Source organism: Delphinus delphis, chromosome 13, assembly GCF_949987515.2.
Source record: "Delphinus delphis chromosome 13, mDelDel1.2, whole genome shotgun sequence".
NCBI classification, from domain to species: domain Eukaryota; kingdom Metazoa; phylum Chordata; class Mammalia; order Artiodactyla; family Delphinidae; genus Delphinus; species Delphinus delphis.
This window is the reverse complement of record NC_082695.1, coordinates 54,114,538-54,129,557: the sequence shown is the minus strand read 5'-3', so window position 1 is coordinate 54,129,557 and position 15,020 is coordinate 54,114,538.

Here is a 15,020-nt window from a genome sequence, read left to right as displayed (position 1 = left end):
TCAGTGTACCGAAATGTTGAAATTTCAGTTCCCCAAATTTCTTCAATCCCCCTTTATAGGAGTCTCTTCTTTTTCTTTCAAGAATATATGAATATATGTGCCCTTATACTCATCACTAAGAAGATTTCAGTAATTTATCAGAAACTTAAAAACCATAACTAATCAGAAACGTTGACCCTGAGCACAGGGCTTGATCAACTTCCCCAGGCAGTATACTTGAACTAAGCGGAGTCAGGGAAGAGTAGATAAACCCAAGGGAGTGAGTCTGGTTATCAACACAGTAAATCTAGGAGAGTTTAGAATCCTAAATTTAGGACTAGCTTGATAATAAAGGGTTACTATTTCAAAGAAAATTTACATTTGATAGGAATCAAAGTCGTAAGTTAAACTAAGAAGATGATTCTGATATTTAAATTTCTGCATCTAAATAGGAACATTATTCGTGTTTCAGAGCATTTTATAGTATACATAAAAATAACCAATACATTTTGCTGTCAATTCATAAAGCTAGCATCATTCATTCATTCATACAACAGATATTTCTTTTGAACCTAGTATGTGCGAAGCACGATGCAGATACCATGGGAATAGACATAAATAAGACACGTTTCCCATCCATAGGCCAGGAAGATAAGCAAGCAATTGAAATTCAAAAACATTGTGCTGTAACACAAAGATAATTGAGAAATACTGGGACATTTATACCAGTCAGGATATGGCAGGGAAGGTTTTACTAAAGATGTTGCATGTAAGTTTGTGTTGGTGGTAATATTAGGTAGGATTGTATCCCAAATAAAAATAACATTAGGTTTTAAGACAATGATCAGGAATATATTATAAGAAGTACACGTGTTTCACCTTTGTCAAAGTGTCAAGTGAAAAAAAAATGGCCATAGACTGGGCTAGTCATGTAGGTGGAGTAATGATTGTATGCTGTGCACAGAATTGCATTTTATTCTGTAGGTGATGGGAAACCATGAGAACAATGAGCAGAAATGTGGCCCAGTCACTCACTCCATCCTTTTCAGGCAACCCTTGCTCTATCTCCAGGTACTTCCATTCTACATACAGGGTCTGCCTTCCTTTAGCATTTCTGTGTCCTTTCTGGGCTCACCTCAAATTTTATTAAACAAGCCATATGTATGGGATATATACTAATTTATTTACTTTGTATTTGGATAAGCCCAGCAGTAGGGTGGGATGGAACACGTTGTGATTTCCTGAGTCCATGGCAGAATTTTATGGATATAAAAATAATTCCTAAGGATATATAAGAAATGGAGCATAATCTTTCTTTCTTTTTTAAGTAAGAAAAAATGGAGAATGGACATACACTGAAATTTAAGCCTAGATATTTCACAGCTTTTTAAAATTTATTTATTGAAGTATAGTTGATTTACAATGTGTTAATTTCTGTTGTACAGCAAATTAATTCAGATATATATATATATTCATTTTCATATTCTTTCCCATTATGTTCTATCACAGGATATTGAATATAGTTCGCTGTGCTATACAGTAGGATCTTGGGACATTGTTGTTTACCTATTCTATATATAAAAGTTTGAATCTGTTAATCCCAACTTTTTTTTTTAGCCTTCTGGCTTGTGGGATCTTGGTTCCTCAATCAGGGCTTGAATCTGCACCCTTGACAGTGAAAGCACGGAATCTTAACCACTGGACTGCCAGGGAATTCCCTGTTCTCTGTATCTGTTTCACAGTCTTGAAGAGCATAATTACACCTAGTAACTTTTCCTTTTGCTGTGTTCTTCCTTGAATTAGAGACCCTCTCCCACTTAAAAGGTTGTAATCAAATTTTAGAAAGATTTAGAAACATTCACCAAGTTTCTTAGCAGATAAATTACCACTATGCTATCTGAATGCATACAGTTCTCTTGAAAAAAAATTTGCCTACTTCCTGACTTATACTTGAAAGTCTTTCCTGTCTACATGTGCTCATCTTTGAACATTTTTATCTTTTGACACTGATAAGTACCACTCATCTAGACTTCTTCCTGGTCTTAATTTTCCCCATCTTTTCCCTGCCATTCTCTCATTATCGTTTACGTCCACTGCTGAGACTCTTTTATTGACTCCATAGCTGTAAATCCTTATTTCCCTAAAACTGAACTAGAATTGGTCATTTCAGAGGTATAGGGGACTAATTTAAATTTTAAGTTATCTAGAAATATTCCAATAATTATAAAACTTTTTAAAAGTAGTTTAGAAAACTATTTAGGGCTCTCTGACAGGAATGCTTGTAGCAGTAAGAACAAGCTATAGAAAAACACAGCTGAAATTGACTTAAACAATAAGAGTGATTTATTGTCCCACATACCTGGGAAGGCCAGAGGTAAGGCTGACTTCAGAATTTGTTTGATTCAGTCGTTCACAGATACCAAGGAGCCAGTGTCTTCTGGTCCTTTTTCTCTGTCTTCTATAAAGTAACATTCATTTTCATAATGGTAGATTGGCTGTAGCTGTTTCAGACTTCATAATTCCACACCAAACTATCTAACAGAGGGACTTACTGTCTTTGGAACACATTGGGCTTTTAGCTAGAGACATAGATCTTGACTCGTCTGTGTACTTGAGTCCAGGGATCTTTGTCTCCTAAGCAAAATGTTTCAAAGCCCTGCCCATCTCTGAGGCCCTGACTTTAAAAGTGTCTGTATCTATCATGGCCTCTGCCTTTAAGCGATTCACAACAACAGATTCTGGTGGAGAGAGACTGATAATTTGCTCTTGTCTTTAGGCTGCATCTTCATCAGGAGTTCAGCTGTCTTATTTGTCATCATAGAGTATCTACAGGAGATGCTTGAAAAGGCCTATGTGCTAAGTTTGTGATGCTATATTATGTTATGCCATTTACAGCCTAATTTGTCTTATGCAAATCTAGCTGGGACAAGGGAATTTGGATTTTCTAGTCCTTTCAGATTCCAGGTGTCTAGACTTTGATCCATTTAGTTCTGTCTGCTGTCAGAGAAGCTTGCTGATCACCTCCTATTCACCACCCTAAATAGTACAAAATGGCAGAACACGAGATACCAGAAAGAGTGGACAGATGAGATTAATAACAGTTATTAGCTGAAGTTTATTAGTGGCCTGCAGTGCCACACAGGGGTTGCAACTATGAGCAGAGTGATTTGGAATGGATTATGGGAGGCAGGCATTGTAGTAACAAGAGGGTTAGTTGCCCCTTGGTTCTGTGGCATGATGTGATTTGCTTCACTGAATAATTTTGAGGGTTGGCAGGGAGGCGAAACCCATTGGGTTGAGGACTGGTAGGGTACAGATGGCCCAGGTAATAGAGGAACTAGCTTGGTGGGGAGCTTTTTCCACTGAGTTGAGAACATCCCTGACTAGAGTAGGGAAACTCACATTTAGGCTTTTGGTCTCCTGTGAAGATCAAACATATGAAGGTAGAATTTGAAATTTAAGATCTTATAATTCAAGACATTCTCTGATAACAATGACATATTTTCTTTTTTTTTTTTCTTTAACATCTTTATTGGAGTATAATTGCTTTACAATGGTGTGTTAGTTTCTGCTGTACCACAAAATGAATCAGCAATACATATACATATATCCCCATATCCCCTCCCTCCTGCATCTCCCTCCCACCCTCCCTATCCCACCACTCTAGGGGGACACAAAGCACCAAGCTGATCTCCATGTGCTATGCAGCTGCTTCACATTACTATCTTTTTACATTTGGTAGTGTAAATATGTCCATGTCATTCTCTCACTTCATCTCAGCTTACCCTTCCACCTCCCCGCGTCTTCAACTCCATTTTCTACCTCTGCATCTTTATTCCTTTCCTGCCCCTAGATTCTTCAGAACTTTTTTTTTATATAGATTCCATATATATGTGTTAGCATATCATATTTGATTTTCTCTTTCTGACTTACTTCACTCTGTATGATAGTCTCTGTCAATCCACATCTCTACAAATTACCCAATTTTGTTTATTTTCATGGCTGAGTAATATTCCATTGTATATATGTACCACATCTTTTTTATCCATTCATCTATCGATGGACACTTTTAGGTTGTTTTCAAGTCCTGGCTATTGTAAATAGGGCTGCAATGAACATTGTGGTACATGACCCTTTTGGAAATATGGTTTTCTCAGGATATGTGCCCAGTAGTGGGATTGCTGGGTCATATGGTATTTCTATTAGTTTTTTAAGGAACCTCCATACTGTTCCCCATAGTGGCTGTATCAACTTACATTCCCACCAAAAGTGCAAGAGAGTTCCCTTTTCTCCACACCCTCTCCAGCATTTATTGTTTGTAGATTTTTTTATAATGGCCATTCTGATTGCTCTGAGGTGATCCCTAATTGTAGTTTTGATTTGCATTTCTCTAATGATTAGTGATGTTGATCATCCTTTCATGTGTTTTTTGGCAATCTGTATATCTTCTTTGGAGAAATGTCTATTCAGGTCTTCGTCCCATTTTTGGATTGGGTTCTTTGTTTTTTTGATATTGAGATGCATGAGCTCCTTGTATAATTTGGAGATTAATCCTTTGTCAGTTACTTTGTTTGCAAATGTTTTCTCCCATTCTGAGGGTTGTCTTTTCATCTTGTTTATAGTTTCCTTTGCTGTGCAAAAGCTTTTAAGTTTAATTGGGTCCCATTTGTTTATTTTTGTTTTTATTTCCATTTCTCTAGGATATGGGTCAAAAAGGATCTTGCTGTGATTTATGTCATAGAGTGTTCTGCCTATATTTTCCTCTAAGAGTTTGATAGAGTCTGGCCTTACATTTAGGTCTTTAATCCATTTTGAGTTTATTTTTATGTATGGTATTAGGGAGTGTTCTAATTTCATTCCTTTATATGTAGCTGTCCAGTTTTTCCAGCACCACTTATTGAATAGGCTCTCTTTTCTCCATTGTATATTCTTGCTTCCTTTATCAAAGACAAGGCCACCATATATATGTGGGTTTATGTTTGGGCTTTCTATCCTGTTACATTGATCTGTATTTCTATTTTTGTGCCAGTACCATAATGTCTTGATTACTGTACCTTTGTAGTATAGTCTGAAGTCTGGGAACCTGATTCCTCCAGCTCCATTTTTCTTTCTCACGATTGCTTTGGCTATTCAGGGTCTTTTGTGTTTCCATACAAATTGTGATTTTTTTGTTCTAGTTCCGTGAAAAATGCCATTGGCAGTTTGACAGGGATTGTATTGAATCTGTAGATTGTTTTGGGTAGTATAGTCATTTTCACAATGTTGATTCTTCCAATCCAAGAGCATCGTATATCTCTCCATCTGTTTTATCATCTTTAATTTCTTTCATCAGTGTCTTACAGTTTTCTGCATACAGGTCTTTTGTCTCCTTAGGTAGCTTTATTCCTAGCTATTCTATTCTTTTTGTTGCAATGGTAAATGCGAGTGTTACTTTAATTTATCTTTGAGGTTTTTCATCATTAGTGTATACGTATGCAAGAGATTTCTGTGCATTAATTTTGTATCCTGCTACTTTACCAAATTCATTGATTAGTCCTAGTCATCTGCAAACAGTGACAGTTTTACTACTTTTCCAACTTGTATTCCTTTTATTTATTTTCCTTCTCTGATTGCTGTGGCTAAAACTTCCAAAACTATGTTGAATAATAGTGGTGTGAGTGGGCAACTTTGTCTTGTTCCTGATCTTAAAGGAAATGGTTTCAATTTTTCACCATTGAGAATGATGTTGGCTCTGGATTTGTCATATATGGCCTTTATTATGTTAAGTTCTCTCGAAGCCTACTTTCTGGGGGGGGGGGTGGTTAATCATAAATAGGTGTCGAATTTTTTCAAAAGATTTTTCTGCATCTATTAAAATTATCATATGTTTTTAATCCTTCATTTTTTTAATATGGTGTATCGCATTGCTTGATTTGCATATATTGAAGAATCCTTGCATTCCTGGGATAAGCCCCACTTGATCATGGTGTATGATCCTTTTAATATGCTGTTGGATTCTGTTTGCTAGTATTTTGTTGAGGATTTTTGTATCTATGTTCATCAGTGATATTTGCCTGCAGTTTTCTTTTTTTGTGACATCATTGCCTGGTTTTGGTATCAGGGTTATGGTGGCCTCATAGAATGAGTTTGGGAGTGTTTCACCCTCTGCTATATTTTGGAGGAGTTTGAGAAGAATAGGTGTCAGCTGTTCTCTAAATGTTTGATAGAATTCGCCTGTGAAGCCATCTGGTCCTGGGCTTTTGTTTGTTGTAAGCTTTTTAATCATAGTTTTAATTTCAGTGTGTGTGATTGGTCTCTATATTTTCTCTTTCTTCCTGGTTCAGTCTGGGAAGGTTGTGCTTTTCTAAGAATTTGTCTGTTTCTTCCAGGTTGTCTATTTTATTGGCATAGAGTTGCTTGTAGTAATCTCTCATGAGCCTTTGTATTTCTGCAGTGTCAGTTGTAGCTTCTCCTTTTTCATTTCCAATTCTATTGGTATGAGTCTTCTCTCTTTTTTTCTTCATGAGTCTGGCTAATGGTTTATCAATTTTGTTTATCTTCTCAAAGAACTAGCTTATAGTTTTATTGATTTTTGCTATTGTTTCCTTCATTTCTTTTTCATTTATTTCTGATCTGATCTTTATGATTTCTTTCCTTCTGCTAACTTTGGGTTTTTTTTATTCTTTCTCTAATTGCTTTAGGTGTAAGGTTAGGTTGTTTATTTGAGATTGTTTTTTTTCTTGAGGTAGCATTGTATTGCTATAAACTTCCCTGTTAGAACTACTTTTGCAGCATCCCATAGTTTTTTGGTTGTCCTCTTTTCATTGTCATTTGTTTCTAGGTATTATTTTATTTCCTGTTTGATTTCTTCAGTGATCCTTTGGTTATTTTTTAGTGTATTGTTTAGCTTCCATGTGTTTGTATTTTTTACAGGTTTTTTCCTGTAATTGATATTTAGTCTCATAGTGTTGTAGTCAGAAAAGATACTTCATACGGTTTCAATTATTTTTTTAATTTATCAAGGCTTGATTTGTGACCCAAAATATGATCTATCCTTGATAATGTTCCATGAGCACTTGAGAAGAAAGTGTATTCTGTTGGTTTTGGATGGAATGTCCTATAAATATCAATTAAATCCATCTATCTAATGTGTCATTCAAAGCTTGTGTTTCCTTATTTATTTCCATTTGGGATGATCTGTCCATTGGTGAAATTGGGTTGTTAAAGTCCCCTACTATTGTTATGTTACTGTCAATTTCCCCTTTTATGGATTTTAGTATTTGCCTTATGTATTGAGGTGGTCCTATGTTGGGTGCATAAATATTTACAACTGTTATATCCTTTTCTTGGATTGATTCCTTGATCATACATAGTGTACTTCTTTGTCTCTTGTAATAGTCTTTTTTATTAAGTCTTTTTTTTTTCTGATATGAGAATTGCTACTCCAGCTTTCTTTTGATATCCATTTGCATGGAATATCTATTTAGATCCCCTCACTTCGGTCTGTATGTTTCTGTATGTGAAGTGCATCTCCTGTAGGCAGCATATATATGGGTCTTGTTTTTGCATCCTTTCAGCCAGTCTATCTTTTGGTTGGAACATTTAATCCATTTACATTTAAGGTAATTATCGACATGTATGTTCCTATTACCATTTTCTTAACTGCTTTGGGTTTGTTATTGTAGATCATTTCCCTTTCTGGTGTTTCCTGCCTAGAGAAGTTCCTTTAACATTTGTTGTAAAGCTGGTTTGGCAGTGCTGAATTATGTTAGGTTTTCCTTGTCTCTAAATGTTTTAATTTCTCTGTCAAATCTGAATGAGATCCTTGCTGGGTAGAGTAACATTGGTTGAAGGTTTTTCCCTTTCTTTGCTTTAAATATGTCCTGCCACTCCCTTCTGGCTTGCAGAGTTTCTGCTGAAAGATCAACTGTTAACATTATGGGGATTTCCTTGTATGTTATTTGTTGTTTTTCCCATGCTTTTAATGTTTTTTTCTTTGTATTTAATTTTTGATAATTCAATTAATATGTGTCTTGGAGTGTTTCTCCTTGGATTTATTCTTTTTGGGACTCTCTGTGCTTCCTGGACTTGATTGACTATTTCCTTTGTCATATTTGGGAAGTTTTTAACTAAAATTTCTTCAAATATTTTCTCAGTCCCTTTCTTTTTCTCTTCTTCTTCTGCAACCCCTATAATTCGAATGTTGGTGTGTTTAATATTGTCTCAGAGATCTCTGAAACTGTCCTCATTTCTCTTCATTCTTTTTTCTTTATTTTGCTCAGCAGTAGTTATTTCCACTATTTTGTCTTCCTGGTCAGTTATCCGTTCTTCTGCCTCAGTTATTCTGCTATTGATTCCTTCTAGAGAAATTGTTAATTTATTTATTGTGTTGGTCATCATGGGTTTTTTGCTCTTTATTTCTTCTTAGTTCTTGTTAAACGTTTCTTGTATTTTCTCCATTTTATTTCCAAGATTTTGGATCATGTTTACTATCATTACTCAATTCTTTTTCAGGTAGGTGCCTATTTCCCCTTCATTTGTTTGGTCTGGTGTGTTTTTACCTTGCTCCTTCATCTGCTGTGTATTTATCTGTCTTCTCATTTTGCTTAACTTATTGTGTTGGGGGGGTCTCCTTTTTTCAGGGTGCTGTTTCATAGTTCCCGTTGTTTTTGATGTCTGCCCCCAGTGGGTAAGTTTGCTTCAGTGGGTTGTGTAGGTATTTTGGTGGAGGGGACTGGTGCTTGTGTTCTGGTGGATGAGGCTGGATCTTGTTTTTCTGGTTGGCAGGACCACATTCGGTGTTGTGTTTTGGGGTGTCTGTGAATTTATTATGATTTTAGGCAACCTCTTTGCTAATGGGTGGGTTTGTGTTCCTGTCTTGCTAGTTGTTTGGCATTGGGGCCTACAGCACTGGAGTTTGCTGGTCGTTGAGTGAATCTGGACCTTAGTGTTGAGACAGAGATCTCTGGGAGAACCCTCATCCATTGATATTACATGGGTTCGGAAGTCCTCTGATGGACAAATGGTCCTGAACACGGCTCTCCCACCTCAGAGGCTCAGGCCTGACACCTCCCTGGAACACCACGACACTGTCAGCCACATGGCTCAAAAGAAAAAGGAGAAAAAGAAAAAAAAAAAAAAAGGAAAGATAAAGAAATAGTAAAATAAAATGAAATAAAAGTTATTAAAATAAAGAAAATTATTAAAATAAAACAATACAAAAGTAATTAAAAATAAAGAAAGAAGAGCACAACCAAACCAATAAACAAATCCATCAAAGATAACAAACACTAAAAACTATACTAAAACAAATAAACCAAAAAAACCCCAACAGACAGAACCTTAGGACAAATGGTAAAAGCAAACCTAAACAGAAAAAAATCACACCAAGAAACATACAAATGCACACAAAAAAATAAAAAGGAAAAAAAAAATATATTAACAGAAAAAGGAAGATAGCAACCAAATCAATAAACAAATCTACCAATGATAATAAGCTCTAAATACTAAATGAAGATAAACATAAAGCCAGAAACAAATTAGATGCAGAAAGCAAAACCCAGTCTACAGTTCCTCTCAAAGTTCACCGCCTCACTTTTGGGATGATTCATTGTTTATTCAGGTATTCCACAGATGCAGGGTACATCAAGTGACTGTGGAGATTTAATCCGCTGCTCCTGAGACTGCACAGAGAAATTTCCCTTTCTCTTGTTTGTGTGCACAGCTCCTGGGGTTCAGCTTTGGATTTGGCCCAGCCTCTGCCTGTAGGTTGCCCTCTGGCATCCGTTCTTCACCCAGACAGGAGAGAGTTGAACAAGCAGCTGATTAGGGGCTTCTGGCTCGCTCAGGCTTGAGGGAGGGAGGGGTAAGGAATGCAGGGCGAGCCTGCAGAGGCCAGCATGACATTGCAACAGTCTGAGGCACGCCATGTGTTCTCCCGGGGAAGTTGTCCCTGGATCACAAGACCCTGGCAATGGTGGGCTCACAGTCTCTTGGTGGGGGAGGTGTGGATAGTGACCTGTGCTTGCACACAGGCTTCTTGGTGGCTGCAGCAGCAGCCTTAGCATTTCATGCCCATCTCTGGTGTCCACGTTTATAGCCATAGCTTGTGCCCTACTCTGGATCTCATTTACATGGTGCTCTGAATACCCTCTCTTCACGCACACTCAAACAATGGTCTCTTGCCTCGTAAGCAGTTCCAGACAATTTCCTGGACTCCATCCCAGTTACCTGTGGTGCACTAGCCCCCTCCATTCTGTGTTCATACAGCCAACAACAGTCCTCTCCCTGGAATTGGACATCTGACGCCTGAGCCTCAGCTCCCAGCCCACACCTGCCCCAGCGGGTGAGCAGACTAGCCTCTCAGGCTGGTGAGTGCTGGTAGGCACTGATCCTCTGTGTGGGAATCTCTCTACTTTGCCCTCCACACTACTGTTGCTGTGCTCTCCTCCATGGCTCTGAAACTTTCTGCCCACCCATGTCCCATCTCTGCATAGAAGGTGCTTCCTAGTGTGTGGAAACTTTTCCTCCTTCACAGCTCCCTCCCAGAGGAGCAAGTCCTGTCCCTATACTTTGTCTGTGTTTTTTCTTTTTTCTTTTGCCCTACCCAAGTATGTGGGGAGTTTTTTACCTTTTGGGAAGTCTGAGGTCTTCTGCTAGTGTTCAGTAGGTGTTCTGTAGGAATTGTTCCACATGTAGATGTGTTTTTGATGCATTTGTGGCGTGGAAGGTGGTCTCCACATCTTACTCCTCTGCCATCATGAAGGTCCCCCACAGTGGTGTATTTTCTTTTTCACTGCTACAAAATAGCCATTGTCAGGCTAAGCTGGTGTCTTTATTTCTTTCTGAAGCTGACTGGTGTTCCAGTACATGACTTTTTCTTAGGCTATTGTTGTTCATGTTATATACATGGTCTGACTTCCAATATACAAAACCTGTGGTTCAAACACTGTTTTTACTGTCAAATAATAAGTATTTCAAATATTCCAGCCTGGAATATGAAGGCCTTCTCTCTTCTATACTATATTCTCTGGTTAGCTTATTTCACATATTTGGGCTATTACACTGCAGTACTTCACTTCTGATCATTTTTTTAACTAAGATTATTAGTTGCAAGGAACAGAAATCAACTGTAGAAAATTTATGCAGAAAATATGAGTTATTGAGTAGCTTATAGACTCAATGGGAATGCTAGAGAACCATGTTCATAAAAATGAGCAAGAACTAAGAAGTCTAGACAGTAAAAAGTGCAGGCAGGGAGGGTCTTGATCTTAATACTGCTGGACCTCCCATACCACTATTGCAGCAACAAGCTCACTAATAATTGGACTTCCACTAAACTCTCAACTCTGTTTTTGTCACCAAACTCCTGAAGCCATCATCACTGTAAAAACTCTCCTATGGTTAAAACTTTATTTCCTTGACATTTATTGGTGAGTTACTCACATAAAGTGAATAAATCTTAAGAATGTAGCTCAATGAATTTTTGCAAATCTATTAACTTTGCCAGGACTGATATCAAGATGGTAAAATTTTCAGTGCATTAGAGACCTCCTTCAGTGTCCTTAATGACTGTTTTGTCCTAGATTAGCTTTTGTTTTTTCTATTCTTGAACTTTATACAAATGTAATATATGTGTGCATTCTTTTGTGTCTGGTAATGTATGTGTGTATTCTTTTGTGTCTGGCTTATTTTTACAAGCACTAATTGTGAAATTCAAACATATTGTATATATATTTGTTAGTCATTTTTATTGCTGTATATTGTTTCATTGTATTAATATATCAGTTTATATTTATTCTTCTATTGGTGCCCCCTCACTCCTCCCCGGTTTTTGATTATTCTAAATGAAGCTGCTGTGGACTTTAATATACTTGTCTTTTGGTACACATTTATACTCATATCTGTTGGGTATATATCTAGAATTGCATTTCTGGATCATAGGTTTAGCAGATGTTCAGTATTGTTAAAAACTACCAATAGTTTTCAAAAATGGTTTTGCCAATCTGTATTCCTACCAGTATTATATGAGTGTTCTGAATGCTCCAAATCATTTTCAAAATTTGGTATTGATTTTAGATTAGATTTTTTTCAAAAAATTAGATTAGATTTTTTTTTCTTTTTAATTGTAACCATTGTGGTGTGTCCTGTTATCTCACTTTGGTTTTAATTTTCATTTCTCTGAGGGGCGATGATGTTTACACTTTTTTCATATGCTTATTACATTTCAAAGTCCTCTTTTGTAAAATTTTCTGTGTCTCTTGCCCAATTTTATTGCATTACTTTTATTTTTTTGATTCATAGGAGTTCTTTATACATTCTGTATATTAGTCTTTTGACAAATATGTGAACTGAAAATGTCTTCTTCCATTCTGAGACCTGAATTTTTAATCTCTTAAGGATTTCCTCCAATTAATAGAGATTTTAAAATTTATTGAAGTTGAATTCATCAATTTTGATCTTGTGTTAGTTTTTCTTTGGTGTAAAGTTTAAAATAATATATTTGTTTACCACAAGGTCATGAAGATACTATCCTATATTACTGTACTATTTTGTATTTTCTTTTACATTTAAATAAATGATCCATTTGGAATTTATATTTATATATGCTGTGAGGAAAGAGGTCTAGGATCATTTTCCACATGTAGTGTTAAAGGAGGTCATCAAGACAACATGATCAATGGTTGACATAGACAATTGAAGGCTCCTTGCTCCCTCCTTGTCCTTAGAATGTATGTTCTGACCACCATTCCCACAGTGTAATCATTTTCATGGAGACAGCCTTGAAAGAGTGATGTGCTGTTGAGACCATCTGGACAGTGTGCATGACTGAACCACATTAAATCTTCTCTATAAACTATTAAGATGCTGTTGGGCAAAGATGGAGATTTAATCACATTGTGGTGCCCAAGACAAGCCTCCAGTGTAAATTCCCTTCATCTTAGCACCACCACCTACCAGTCTGAGTGACTGCCTTTCTTAGGTCTCTCCTTGCTCCCCATGTGGAGGCCAGTTTGCAAACCAACATGTAGGTATGCAGTTGCTCCTATAATATTTGTGGAAATAAACAAGTAAAACCGATTCAGAGGTTGTTATCAAAAACTAGTCAGCCACCCCACTTGCACTTGGCAGGGACTCAAAGGCAGGCACAGGAGTAGGAAAGCTTTACAGTGGAAAAACAGGAAGGACTGAGGTATTTCCTGATTGGCATCTTTTGCATTGGGATTCTGGAGGCAAGCAAACAAGAAGTGAGACATCCCAGAGGAGCATATGTGGCTTTCTCTAGTTGCTCCTGGGTTGAGTTGGAGCTGGAGAGAAATGTAGAGAAGCTGTTAGTTATTAATCAAGTCCTGACCATTTTGGGCTCATCATTATGAAGTCTGTGATTTGACTTCCTGGATGTTTTGCCGTCGATTGTAGTTTTTCTTCCAGGCAGTTTGATGCAGATTGTTGGTCAGAGTTCTGTTTTTATATATAGTAGCTTGGCTAATGTTCAATTTGCATATTCAGTCTCATGTTATTAAAAATACCATTCATTTTTCTGCATTCCAGTAACATCTATAAAATAAATTAAGTGACATATGCTTCTGGAATCTTTATTGTGTTCCATTAGACTATGTGATTTTCTTTGAATTAATACCAGGCTATCTTAATTATTATAGCTTCATATTGATTCTTGATATCTAATAAATATTCATTCACCAACTTTTTTCACCCTCAAGATTGTCTTTTCTATTCTCAATCTTTTGCATTTTCATAAGAAATTTATAAATTAGTTTGTCAATTTTCACAAAACATAATCTGCTAGATTTATAAATAACATGACTTTGATTTTAACTCAATTATGAGACATAATATTTTTACAATATTGACTCTTCCAATCCAAGAACATGGTATATCCTTCTTTTTATTTGGGTCTTATTTCATTTTCTTAGTAATGATTTATTTTTCTTCCTAGGAATTTAATGATTTTGGTCTATTTTAAGTGCTATTTTAAAAATATGTCCTTTCTTAATTGTTTGCTCAATTACTCATTAAGTCTAACTTTTTCTGTAGAAGATATAGATAGGTATAGGTATAGATATGGATATAGATATAGATAATCTGCTTGTTCTCTGCATTGCTGAGAGAGAGGTGTGGTAAAATCTCTAACTTTGTGTGCTATTTGTCTATTTCTCCTTTTATTTCTGTAAATGTTCTGCTTTCAATGTTTTGAAGTAGGTTTCTTCTTCTGCCTTGGGATACAGAAACTTCAAAGAAAATCACTCCCATCCTAAAAATGAATAAAATTCAGATTATCTACAAAATTATATTTTTTCTCAAGCCCATCAGACTGTTGAGGTAGCATGGCAGCACAATACCATAAAATACTATGGTATTTTATGGGGGCACCTGACCAAAGGAGAAGCAATACTCACATGCGAGAACATTCCCACCATGTGGTCACTAGCAAGTTTGGGGCAGAACCAGAAACTGAGTAAGCCCACTGGTGGTGCAGGAGCTGATGGGGACCACAGGAGAGGGACATGCCTTAAATACCTGTGGGCTTCCCAAACCTTCTCTCCCAAGAGTGAAAGCTTTATGTCTATAAGTGAGAGACAGAAAAAAGTCACTTGTTCAGGGAGCACAGACAATGAAAGTGCCAGTGCTGTATGGGTAATAGAAAACTCTCCATCACAGAGGCAGGGGCAAAACACTGTCTTGGGCCAAATTTTTTATCATGACAGATGTGCTACTGTTGAGAAAAGGGTGGGGAGAAGACAGGCAGCAGCACGTAAGACTCCCCAGGTTCGTAGAGGTTTGGTTGCCAGGGAAGTGGCACAGGTAGACTGAAAAAGTACCATCCCAAAGCTGCTGCACAGGGCTTTCCTAAAACTGAGGCTGGACTAAAATATCCGAGAAGCCCCTTGCCTATATCAGCAACTGGTGGTCAGCATCTAGGTTACAGGGGTCTAATGGGTGGAGTATGCAGATGTGATTAGAGTTGTGTGACCAGAGGCATTTTCACCAGGATTTCCCCTGTGCATCTTTGGAGATTGAGCCTTCACTATAATGCCATTTCC